The sequence below is a fragment of the Equus przewalskii genome, chromosome 30 (genome assembly GCF_037783145.1).
Source record: "Equus przewalskii isolate Varuska chromosome 30, EquPr2, whole genome shotgun sequence".
NCBI lineage: Eukaryota > Metazoa > Chordata > Mammalia > Perissodactyla > Equidae > Equus > Equus przewalskii.
This window is the reverse complement of record NC_091860.1, coordinates 11,093,703-11,106,505: the sequence shown is the minus strand read 5'-3', so window position 1 is coordinate 11,106,505 and position 12,803 is coordinate 11,093,703. Positions and strand designations below refer to the sequence as shown.

At 43.8% G+C, this 12,803-nt stretch overlaps 1 protein-coding gene across 35 annotated transcripts in view; it reads left to right on the top strand.

Moving 5' to 3' along the window:
• KIAA1217 (KIAA1217 ortholog) overlaps positions 1-12,803 on the top strand; it is a 705,985-nt gene that overhangs the window by 533,657 nt on the left and 159,525 nt on the right. The gene's annotated exons all lie outside the window — the stretch shown is intronic.

Below are 12,803 nucleotides of genomic sequence, written 5' to 3'. Positions count from 1 at the left end.
TAACTATCTGATAGGGCTGCTGTCGTTTCTCTCCCAGTGGGGTCTGCACTTTTGGTGATGGAGTCCGAAGCCCCTGCTTAGCTAACCAAGGAGCTGTCAATTTGCAGGGTTCATCTGGCAGGTTGGTGAGGTGTTCCTGGAACAAGATAGCTCCTTAGTTCACATGAAATCACCCTCCTCCCCCCAAAATGCATCCACAAGCTACTACCCTGCCTGCTCACATGTCTGATCCTGCCCTTGCGGTTGATGAGCAGGACAAGAGTCTACACACGCTGGTGGCTGGTAACATGATAGGGAAGAGCTGCATTCTCCTGCCTGGGGGTATAACACAGCTCAGGGCCAGGAGTGGGCCTTCCAGATGCCCTCGGGATGGATCACTTGCCCAGCTGGGCTGTTTTTCCTCATCCCTGTTGTGCTGGCCATCAGCATGACTGCTCTGTATGTCCCATTGAAGTCTGCCTTCCGCCTCTGCAGCACCGTTTGCTCCACTGCAGTGGGAAAGAGGTCGGTAGACGAGTCTACAGCAGAGCTAATCATTGGATTACACTTTCACCCTAAGTCTTTTCAGCTGACCTAAGAACTGCGTTAGGAATGAGGAGGAGGGGTGACTCAGAGATAATCCTTTAAAGAGAGACTGAGCCCATAGAAAGTCTACCCTCTTTCCAGGGTTCCACATGGAACAATCATGGGCCACGTAACAGTTGTGCATTTCCATGCAATTAATTGCAAGGTCTGTGCGAACATTTTAAATATAAACTTAAAAACAGCGCTTGACCCTTCTCATAAACGGGTGCTGATCTGCTTATGATAGATTATGGTGGCCAGAGCACTACTGTTCCATTAAAAATAGAATCTTTTTTATGCTAACCAGTCAGATGCTCTATCTGTTTAAACTCTGTCCTCCATTTTGGATTTTAAAGCTCTTCAGTGGCATCTCAAAGTCAGCCCTATAATGAGAAGGTCAGTGTCAAACTAGGAGTAAATGCAGAGTCAGGGTTATTCTTGCTTTGCGATCTTGCCTTGAAAGAGTGAGTTCCTGTTCCCAGAGGCAAAGGATCTACTGCTGTGCCTTAGTTGATGATATACACATGGGATTTATTAGCTTTGAGAAGTAGAAAGTCTTCATGATACTTGGTAAATTACGAGGAGGGCCAAGGGGCCAAAAAGGAGATGAGCAGATTCTGTGCCAGACATCCCTGGCTAAGAGTTGAAATACCATGGAACGAATAGTCTGACAATTATGAGTGATCTTCTCAGGTTCGTCCTAAACCCTCACGCCTGGGGATGCAAACCAAAGGAGGGAAGGTGGCTTTGCCGGGATTTAGGATGGGGGGATGGCAGCTGGCCAGTACTCCAGGGAGTCCTGGAGGGTGAAATGGTATTGAGGCCTCCCCAAGAGCCCCAGAATGACCCCATATGCCTACACATCAGCCTCAGACCCACAGCAGCTTCCCGGGCAGAAGAGGAGAGAGAGATGTGCCATACAGGATGTATTCAGACCAGTGGGGACTGCTCATCTCAATGATGTGGTTTCCTCTTTGCTCCCTGGCTGCAGGTCCCCCATCGCCTCACTCCACCTCAAAACTGCTGAACCAGACCTCTTTCAGAGGAGGGAAAATAAAGCCACTTCACCCCGTAGCGTTAACATTCCAGTATTGCACCTCCCCGATGTTCTAAAGGACAGGAGATGGGGCAACCTAGGCAGATGGTCCAAATGGAAATGGCTGTGAAATAATAGTGTCATTCCAACACTTATTTGGAGCTTATTTATGGTAAAAAACCACCTTTACAATAGCACTGCACAGTCACGCGTTGCTTAATGACGGGGACACGTTCTGAGAAATGCGTCGTTAGGCAATCTCATCGTTGTGTGAACATCTTAGTGTGCACTTACACAAATCTAGATGCTATAGCCTACTACACACCTAGGCTGTACGTCGTAATCTTATGGGACCACCTTCCAGTATGTGGTCCATTGTTCCAAAACCTCTTTATGCAGCATGTGACTTCTTTTTGTGAGTAGCAGTTTTCTGTTTTTCTTTCTCTCTCGACGCATTCCTCATTAGGTTTGTTCCATCAGATGTTTTCAACTTATTTCTTTATGAAGTTTAGATAGGAGGAGTGTCAAGGAAGTTCTGCATTAGCTTTTTTTTGCCCTTCTCCTCGAAGGGCAGTTGGCAATCTTAAGTGTTTTTTTAAAAGCCTTTTAATGGCACTACCCACTGCCCTGCTGATCATTTGTGAACTGTGGTTGCATCCCAGCTCCAAAAATTCCATATTTATGAGGCTAAACAGGAGCTATACAACTTTTAATTTATCTAAGGGCCTATTTTCTCTCTCTTGATTTCACTCTCTGTTTTTCAGTGTTAGGGCCAGCCAGAGGCTGTTTTTGTACTTAGAGATGTTTTCAACTTTTGTTCCTGCTATTTCCAAGCAATTAACAAAGTCTGTTTAGAGTTGAATTGTTATGTGCACACATTCCATTTTATATGTGTTGTAATTAGAGGGACGTGTATTAAACTTCTTCGAGAAGAACTCCTAGAATTCCACCTTCTGTTTCAAAAGACTAAAATCTTTACTCATTTTATGAACAATAGATTTGACTGAATATTAAAAATGACAACCAATAGTATTCACTCAGCTGGGAGAATGTATGAATGCTACTCCAGTAACTTCAAAATCATGCTAGAGAGCTATAGCTGGGTTTGATTTTGTTTTTCTTTTTGCTCCTCTACAGATTATTTTCCTTAATTGCAAGGTTAAAAATACTAATTTGTAATTATGGTCCCAGTTATGCTGTATTTCTTATAATGATGATGTTTCATCACAGAAACTAGCAATTGATGATGGCTCGTGTTCCTCGTCTGTTTAAATAGTATCAGGCCATCTTTGAATTTAAGCAAGGGCATCATTCTCTTATTTAATTGCTATTAGCAGTGAAATGGAACTGTCTAGAATCGTCTTTGTCTAAGAAGGCATTTTTCTTTCAATAAAACTTATCAGCTTTCACAATAATTTTCAGCCCCCAAAGTTTATTTGGCTGTTTCCGGAGATTTGTAGGCCAGAAGCTGGGAAATGAGGCCAAGGTCCAGCTTTGAGCTCTCCCCACTGATGTGGGCTGGTGAGGGCAGGCGGGTTGGTTGAGCCGAGTCCCTGGGGCTCAGCACACGCATGGCAGCAGAGAACCGGAGATTAAACAGTAATTAGCTTGGGGTCAGGGGTTGTTGCAGATCCCTGGGTGGATGGGCCTCAGGACCTCAAGACAGCAAGTCTCACATCACGACCCAGGCTCCAGCTGGGGCTGGGGACGCTAACATCTGCCAGCATGATTTTCACTGGCTCAGGAATTAAGGCTACATGTTGAAGGTCTCTGTTCCTGCAGCTGAGCTGGCTGCGGTGGGCACAGCCAGACCTCAACCTTTAGCAGCAAAACGTTTCAGGAACTTTTTTTAACTGTGCATGCCTCAAGCTCCTTCTTCTTAATAATAACACTGCTGCTTTATTATTTTTAGAGCTTTACAGCCAACAATGCTTTTGTCCAGTTTACCTCACTTGTGCTCCTTGGTGACCTTGCAAAGTAGGCGGAACAATCGTCGCCATTTTGCAGATGTGGAAAGTGAGATTTAGTGGCTTAATGACCCACTACAAATCCTCATGTTGGGTTAAGTAATTTATTCCAAGTAAGAGAGCTAAGGCGTGCTGCGCCTAGGTCTGGAACACGGGTCCTTGTGACTTGAGCTTCTTCCCACCTGCACTTCGAGCTTTGGAGCTGAGGGGCTGACAGCTCTGGCCCTGCACGCCAAGCCTTCCTCGGTAATGACTCTGTGAGGGGAGCTCTCTGGTGTGGCCAAGGATGTCAGGAGGCAGTTGTGTCTAGAGCAACCCAAAGCTAAGATTTGCCCTGGAGGTTGAATCTAACTCTTCATTTTACACATAAGGAAATTGAGGACCAGGCAAACACCTAAGTTACACTGAGTGTGAGGCAGGGTCTGGGCTGGAACCCACGCTCCGATTCTCAGCCCAGTACTCTCTGGACCATTGAGCCTTACCTGTCCCTCAGAGTGGCATCAGTCATCATTCTGCAGATGCCACCTTTCTATCACTACCAGCTGTGATGGAAGCTTCCAGAGTAGATGTTGTGTGAAAAGGCGAGCCCCTTCTCATTGTAGATAGAGAAAGACAAGATGTTCAGAGGCATCCTTCAGCTGGGCTGGGTGCCCTTGACAGGTGGTGTGAATGACCTTGCTTCTGATGCAAGTTAAGGGGAATCGGAAGTTCATTCCCAACTAGCCTCAATAAATGACTCCATTTCTCATCCCATCTTTCCTCCCTATTATTATTAAATGATCCCACCTCTCCTCTCTATTAAAATTCCTAGCTTTGGTCAGGTCTTGAGCGTGAGCAGGCTGCTCCTACAGCGAGGTCTGGTCAGATCGCGGCCCAGGCAAGTGTTAACTGGCACCTTCTATCACAGAAGGAAGCATAATTCCTCTGCAGCAGTTTACCCACGGGCGGCCACCGAAGCGAGGATGGAATGCATTACAAAGCCTTTGTAATAATGAGGGAGAAATAGAAACCTGGGGTTTGGACGCTCTTGTTTTCTTGAGGGGTTTTGAGTATTTTTGTTTAACTGGAGTTTAGTGTTCCAGGGGAGGAGGGTTTTGGTGAAAATTGAAGAGAAACCCTGCCAAACAGAAATTCCATATCAGATGGAGATTTTCCTCGTTTCAAGAAGGTGTGAGAGCAGCCAAGGAGCATGAAAGCACAGGGGAGTGGGGAGTCCGTGAGCCTGGAATGCTGTCGGAGCGAGTGGTGGCTGGAGATGAGGAATGCTCTCGATGGAGCAGGCAGGTGGTCTGGGGAGGCTGATATGCGTGTTGGTGAGCTTGCAGGCTGGCTCCCAGTGTAGTCAAAGCTGCCTAGCCACACATCTGAACTCCTCAGACCCGACGAGGTAGTTTATAGTCAAGAGGTAGACCCTCAAATCAAGCAGGCTGCCAAAGCCACAGCTCCCCAAGGACCATTGCCCCTTCCAGCCTTTCATTCATTCATTGGAGACGTGAAATCTGGGCACTGGAGAGACGCCTGCCTTCCTGGTGCTTACATTCCCGGGAAGGAAGGAGGACAGACAAGAAACAAGCAAGAAAGCAAACTGCCTAGTGTGTCAGGGGGTTCTTAGTGCTGCGGAGGAAAAATAAGCAGAATTCTCAAGGAACTGGTCACCCCATTGTCCATAGGCTGCACCTGGTTGGGGCACTTGCGAGAATGTCTGTCACCTTTGTGGAGATGACCTGCATCAGCTCTCCTAGACACTTTATATAACTCTGGGCAGGGACATTTCCATGTCTGCTTCCTGCCTTTTCTCTCTTCGTTAAGCGGAAACATGGAGGCTCAGGAAAGAACTGAGATCTGTTCCTCAGACACGAGTCATCTTCTCACTAGTTCTCCATGCGTTTGTTTAGCCTGAGGCCGCCCTTCACTGGCATGAGACCGAACTCTTTCAAATGTCTCATAAATCTATTGCATCACTTCAGTCTCATACTCTATGAGGTAGGAGGGGTGGATATTGAAACACAGAACTGAAGATGAATGACCAGGGTTAATGTTACAATATTTACCAGCTGCTGTGGCACGGGCTGCCAAGTCGGAACAGCGGCCATAAACCTTGGTGAGGCTAAAGGAGGAACAGGCTGAATGTCCACCCTGCATATGGCAGGGCTTCTAGCTTACTGTGCGCTCTGTTTGCTGCAGACATGACAGATTATAGAAATAATTGTGTCCCCCCGCAAACCCACTACTTTGAAGGCCTGCACTTCATTGTGTGCATAAGGATACAAAGCATATTTGGTTTTTGGTTTTTTAAAAAATCAGACTCCTTACTTCCATTTGACTCGGAGGAACCCAGAGGGATTCAGACAATTCCCTCGGCCACATACCGGCACAGGAGCGGTGGCAGTCCTAATATTTATCAGGCTCTTCCTATGCCAGGGACTGCGCTATTGTACGCTAGGCACCGGGTTTAGCATTTCTCATAAGTTATCTCATTTTAGACAACAAACTGTAATATAAGCAATATTGTTACGATTTGTACTATCTTATGGATGAGGAAACCGCACGGGAAACATGACCAGGGCAGCATTTCCAAGGTAACATGCCCATAGTAACATGCCCACAGTAGTAACATGCCCATAGTAGTATCATGCCCACAGTAGTAACATGCCCAAGGTAACGTACCCATGGTCTCACTGATACTAAGTGTTGAAATTGAGGCTCAGGCCCTGTTCTGTCTCTTTCCAAAAGTTGTACCCCCAGTCACTGTCCTAAATTCACCATAGGATCACTTAGGGTACCTAGGAGTGAGAAAGTCTTAGGACTTCTGCCCTGAACTCCTCTTGTTAGATGTTGCAGCCTTTTTCATTTGTTTGTTTACCCTTGAGAGTCCCTCAGACTGTATCCTTTATTTTATTTATTTATTTTTTGTGTCAGGAAGATTAGGCCTGAGCTAACATCTGTTGCCAGTCCTCTTCTTTTTGCTTAAAGAAGATTGTCCTTGAGCTAACATCTGTGCCAATCTTCCTCTACTTTATGTGGGATGCTGCCACAGTGTGGCCTGATGAGCAGTGCTGGTCTGTGAAGGGGATCCGAACCTGCGAACCCCAGGCTGTGCAAGCGGAGTGCACGAACTCAACCACTACACAACCAGGCCAACCCCATCCTTCATTTTAAGATTGTTGTTATATCAATTATAAATCTTAGCGTGACTTACAAAGTCTCACAAGGCTACCTAATGTTATTCCATCTTTAATATTTTAAACATTCTTAGAAAAGGAGTTATACTACAATTGGGTTTCTCAGTTGAGTATCTTTTTTTCTTTTTATCCCAAATAACCTGAAATTTCTTTGGTCCCCAAGTTACTGATAGATGTGTCTCTTTAGGATAGAATTGCTTCTGAGACGATTTCCTCAAAATTTGTTTTTGTCGTGTTCTTTAGTTTTGCATCACAGGAGCTGCTGATTTCTGTCTCTTCAATGGCAACTTTATTAAATCTATTAGACTTGCGGAATCAACTCTCTCCCTTCTGTGTTTGGTGTTAATGACACATGCGGTCAGCCCACTGCAGTTTTTGCACAGACTGGTTACCTACAGCCGAAGCGGGCTGCACAAAGGACTCGGGGAGGCATACTGAAGGGGATGAGGATTGACTCAAAGCAGTCAGTGTGGAGCGCATCTTGTTTCCTCCCCGGTTTGCGATTTCAGCTGCTTCCATCACGCCAGGCTGTCCTGCTGTACTTGCTAAGTTCAAGGCGCCCCCTCGTGGTGCAACTGATCCATAATCAACGTGAGAAAAAAACGCCGAGATTACAAATGATAAAGAGGCTATGCATTTAGATACGATCTTATTGTTCTTCTCATTCTTAAGCCTCCAAATGAATAAAATCTTGTTTTAAACTCATCAGTAGCTATTTATATCATACTCAATGCTAAGTTTTATTGGAGGTAGAAACGAATCGGAAAAGCAACCACAAATAATTTGATGCCAAATCCCAGGTGACGTTTAAAAATATTTTTTTATTACAAAAGTAGTCCATGTGTGTTCTAGAAGTGCTAGAAAGAACAGATAAAGACTAAAAGAATCATTTACGATCTCATGACCCACATGGATTAACATTTTGGTGTATATCTTATTTTTTTCTAGGCAAATAGATTCAGAGAAAACCAAACACGTACCGTTTTTTCTAACATGATTTTTTTCCACTGACTTGGATGTGTGAACTTCATTATGTGTTGTTACAGAGTCAGCTTCTTCATCATTGTTAGTGGCTGCTTAGTTTGATTGGTTTCATTGTGTACATCCTTGTGGATTGTTATAGATTATTTCCTTAAAGTCAGTTGCACCGAATAGAATGGCTGAATCAAAAGGGTAGGCAAAGTTTTAAAGCATTTGGTATTTATTGCCTGGTTATTTGTTAAAGCAAAGCATCTTTTCAAGAATGCATTTTTTTGTCTTCACGTTTCTAACATTTATTTGCATTCTTACTCAGTGCCAGGAATTGTGCATCATGATTTACCTGCATTTGTCTCATTGAATACTCACAACAGCCTTGTGAAGTAAATACTATTATTGTCCCCACCTTACAGATAAGGAAATTAACTAGCTGTTATGTGATTTCAAATGCAAGGAGGGGCCGACCCCGTGGCCAAGTGTTGAGTGCGCATGCTCCACTTCAGCGGCCCAGGGTTTCGCCTGTTCCGGTTCTGGGCATGGACATGGCGCCTCTTATCAGGCCAGGCTGAGGCAGAGTCTCACATAGGGCAACCAGAGGGACCTACAGCCAAGAATATACAACTATGTACTGGGGGGCTCTGGGGAGAAGGAAAAAAAAAAAGCAAGGAGACAGTAGGTTTTCGGGAATTTGATAAAAATAGCACTTTATACTCCTTGAATCTTGAACTAAGTGGAAACTAATACTGATAATTCTGCATTTGTAGAATAAAGAACAAGAAGGTTGACAGTAAGAGAGGAGGAACAGGAAATCTGCTTCCATAAATTTAGAAACATGGATGAAAATCTCGGTGAAGGCTCTGGCAATTAGATCTCCATGTTAGAAGAAGATACGGTGGACGACTCCATGATTGCTGTCTAATTACAAACTCTAAGGACTCCTAATATAGACGTGTTGCCACTAGATCTTATAATTTTTCCCTGAATGCATTTTCTTTAACCACAGTTAGTCTTCAAACTGATTAAATTGCTCCCAAATAGTCAAAAGTTGCTAGAGGTAAAGTGATATCAGAAAATCTTCCATTTCTGAACAGAACCAGAACCTTCTGTGCGTTTGTACATTTTAACAGTTTGCAGTGTTCCTTACAGTTTCTCTCATTGTTCACTAGAGACCTACATTTCAGTCTTGCCACCTTTAACAACACTCTTTTCTTTTTATATTGTCATCTGTGTTATAGAAAACTCAGAGAGAGACATAGCGAAAGAAAGAAAATAAATATTGCTCATCGTTCGCTGTTATAAATACCGTATGTTTGCTTTTTGTTTGTGGTTCTCTGTGCCACATCTGTGCAGTGGACATTTACCTGATGTGTGCTATTCCCCATCGGCTCTTTTCAGGCTCCTCAGCATTGTCTTCATCCTTAGGAAGGAAATTTTGAACCTGTTTTCCAAAGATTCCTGCCACACTTAACCTTTCAAAGAGATCTCAAGTACCCTTCAGTATAACGGCAACATCTGTTGTTTCTCTTTGCCGTTTTCCTCTTATGAGAGCCATTGGATTTATGTGTAGTCTTTGAAATAATCGAAGTGTCCTTCTGTTTAATTTTTATGCATTATTATTTTTGCTGCTCCAGCTGTTTCCTTGAGGTGGCAAGTCTTGCATTTTCTGTTATTCTCTCTTCATCTTGCTGCAGCCTCGATATATGGATAAACTACTTGATCATCAGTATAATTCTCTGAAGTGACTCGGAAACACACAGCTCCTTTCCCACCCACTCTTATTTTTTTAGGAATAATTTTCTATTTTAGAGTCAAATCCATAAATCAGTCTTGGAAGTTCTACACACTTGATTTAACAGGAGTATGTGAGTGGCCTAAGGAAATCCAGTTTTCTTTCTCTGCGTTCTTACCAGAGGGCTCAAAATCTGTGGGGTTCAAAACAGTTTCCACGCAGATGGAGACTGCTGAGAAGTGAAAAGTCTTTCTGTGAGTTTAATTTTGTAATCCTGAGAAAATTTATCTGTCACGATGAAGGCTGATGTTCCTGTGGCCTCGAGTTCTGAAGCCCTTTCTCTGTAGGAGCCATGGATCTCTGAGAAGGACCGCCTGCCTCTCCAGCACCCGCGGTCCCTCCTGCTCTGATGCTGGGAGACGCTTCCTGCTTCTGTGTTTTCTTGACCTCAGTCAGTGAACATAGAGAAAGATGCAGCCAGTGCTCCAAGTTTGAAGGTTCTGACCACTCGTGTCTTTCTCTTGTTCCTATTGTCTTTTCTTTTGAGCTGATGTTGGTTTATAATATTATATAAATTTCAGGTCCATATCGTGATGTTTCAACTTCTGTATAGACTACATCATGTTCACCACAAAAGTCTAGTTGCCATCCATCACCATATGTATGTGCTTTTTTTTTTTAAAGATTTTATTTTTTCCTTTTTCTCCCCAAAGCCCCCCAGTACATAGTTGTATATTCTTTGTTGTGGATCCTTCTAGTTGTGGCATGTGGGACGCTGCCTCAGCGTGGTCTGATGAGCAGTGCCATGTCCGCGCCCAGGATTCGAACCAACGAAACACTGGGCCGCCTGCAGCGGAGCGTGTGAACTTAACCACTCGGCCACGGGGCCAGCCCCCATATATACGTGCTTTTTTAACCCTTTCGCCCTCCTCCCATCTCCCTTCCCTCTAGCAACCACCAGTCTGTTCTCTGCATCTGTGTTTGTTTGTTTGTTTGTCTTGCACATATGAGTGGAGTCACAAGATAATTCTCTTTTCTGTCTGACTTATTTCACTTAGCATAATACCGTCAAAGTCCACCTATGTTGTCACAGATGGCACGATTTCACCATTTTTCTGGCTGAGTAGTATTCCATTGTATATGTATACCACAGCTTCTTTATCCATTCATCCATCAGTGGGCACTTAGTCTGTTTCCAAGTCTTGGCTATTGTGAACAATGCTGCAATGAACATAGGGGTGCACGTAGCCCCTACTTTCTTGACTTTCAGATGATTCTTACCTAAAGCAGTTGTTTTAGCGACTTCCTTGTCCCATTGTGTCCAGGTATTCTATTCTTGTTGTAGGTTCCTCTGCTGAGCATCGCCTTGCAGAGAGAGCTTGTGGTCTCCGCCCCTCCTGGCAGCCTTGTCGTCAGGGGGCCAATCTCCTCCAACCCCTCCATTTGCTGTTGTTTCTGCAGGGCTGTCTCCCCTGGGTTCTCTGCCCTCAGCCCGTTTTATTCCCCGTCGCCTGGGGATGGAAACTGATTCTCTGTATCCTTTTTCCCCTTGCCTGTCCACGGCAGCACCTCACATCTCTCATCCTGTTTTTATCTTGCACTTTTATTTATCGCGCACCTCCGGGGCTCTGAGATATGTCCTTCATAGTCGATGAAGCCTGTAAAACTCGGAGCAGGAGAATTGGAGGCCCTACAGCAACGCTCGTCTTTCTAGCGAGAATATATTCACCTCGAAAAGGGCTCTTATGAGGTCAGTCTAGCTAATAGCTCTTCTAACGGTGTCACTCCCCTTTTCTCTTAAAAGTCCTTGCGAGTTCTTTTCCTCTTTTTTAACTCCTAAGTGCATTCTGGGTAGAATATTTCAGTATGGTTCTTGTCTGGAGGCCTGTCTGTTGGCTTTTGGGCTTTTGGATATGGCCCTCTGTATTCCGGTGATCTTTGTCTTGTGGAGATTCATGTCTGATAAGTGTGTGAGACTAGCATCCGAATAATATAAAGTTACTCAGAAATAAAAGAAACACACATATTTTATATATATGCCTATATCTGCATCCATAATGGTGGTATGGATCATGGATATTTCAGATTCAGTTTTGATGGTATTTAGGGCCTCTGCGTCTGTCGGTCATCCATATGGACACATCTATATGCATGTGCAGTAATATATGAAGTCAGCTGCCAAGTCATAACATCTCATTGGCTGATTATTTTCCTGTTTTTTTCTTTTTCATTGTGGTAAAATATGAAGGGCATAAACCTACCATGCTAACCATTTTTAAGTGTACAGTTCAGTGGTGTTAAATACCTTTGCATTGTTGTGCAACCCATCCCCAGAACTCTTTTCATATTGCAGAATTGAAACTCTGTATGCCTTAGACCATAACTCCCCCTTCCCCTCCACCGCCCACCCCTGGCACCCACCATTCTACTTTCTGTCACTATGCATTGTCTACTCTAGGTACCTCACAGAAGTGGACTCCTGCATTATTTGGCTTTTTGTGACTGGCTTTTTTCACTTTGCATAATGTTCTCAAGGTTTGTTCATGTTGTAGCATGTGACAGGACTCCTTTTTAAGGCTGAATAATATTCTACTATATGTATATACCATGTTTTGTTTATCTGCTCATCTGTTGATGGACATTAGGGGTGCTTCTCCCTCTTGGCCGTTGTGAATAATGTTGTATGAACATGGGTGCATAAATATCTCTTTGAGATCCTGCTTTCAATTCTCATTGGCTGATTTTGGATGCAAGAATAAGTCATTCTTCTTTCATGGAGATTATGAAAATTTTGTTTTCTTAAAACACAAAAATATCTTCCCACTATGATTTTTTAAAAAACAAAGCCCCGTGGCCTAGTGGTTAAGTTTGGTGAGCTCTGCTTCAGTGGCCCAGGTTCAGTTCCTGAGCATGCACCTACACCACTCATCAGCAACCATGCTGTGGCAGTGACCCACATACAAAATAGAGAAAGATTGGCAGTAGATGTTAGTTCAGGGTGAATCTTCTTCAGCAAATAATAATAATAATAATAATAATAATAATAATAATAATAAAGTCCAAAAATTAGTCGGTGGATCAAAAAGAATTGAAATATTTATTTATTTATTTATTTATTTTTTTGAGGAAGATTAGCCCTCCTCTTTTTGCTAAGGAAGACTGGCCCTGACCTATCATCTGTGCCTATCTTCCTCTGCTTTATATGTGGGATGCCTGCCACAGCATGGCTTGTCAAGCAGTGCGTAGGTCTACACCCAGGATCTGAACTGGCGAATCCCAGGCTGCTAAAGTGGGACATGAGAACTTAACCAACTGCACCACCAGGCCAGCCCAGGAATTGAAGTATT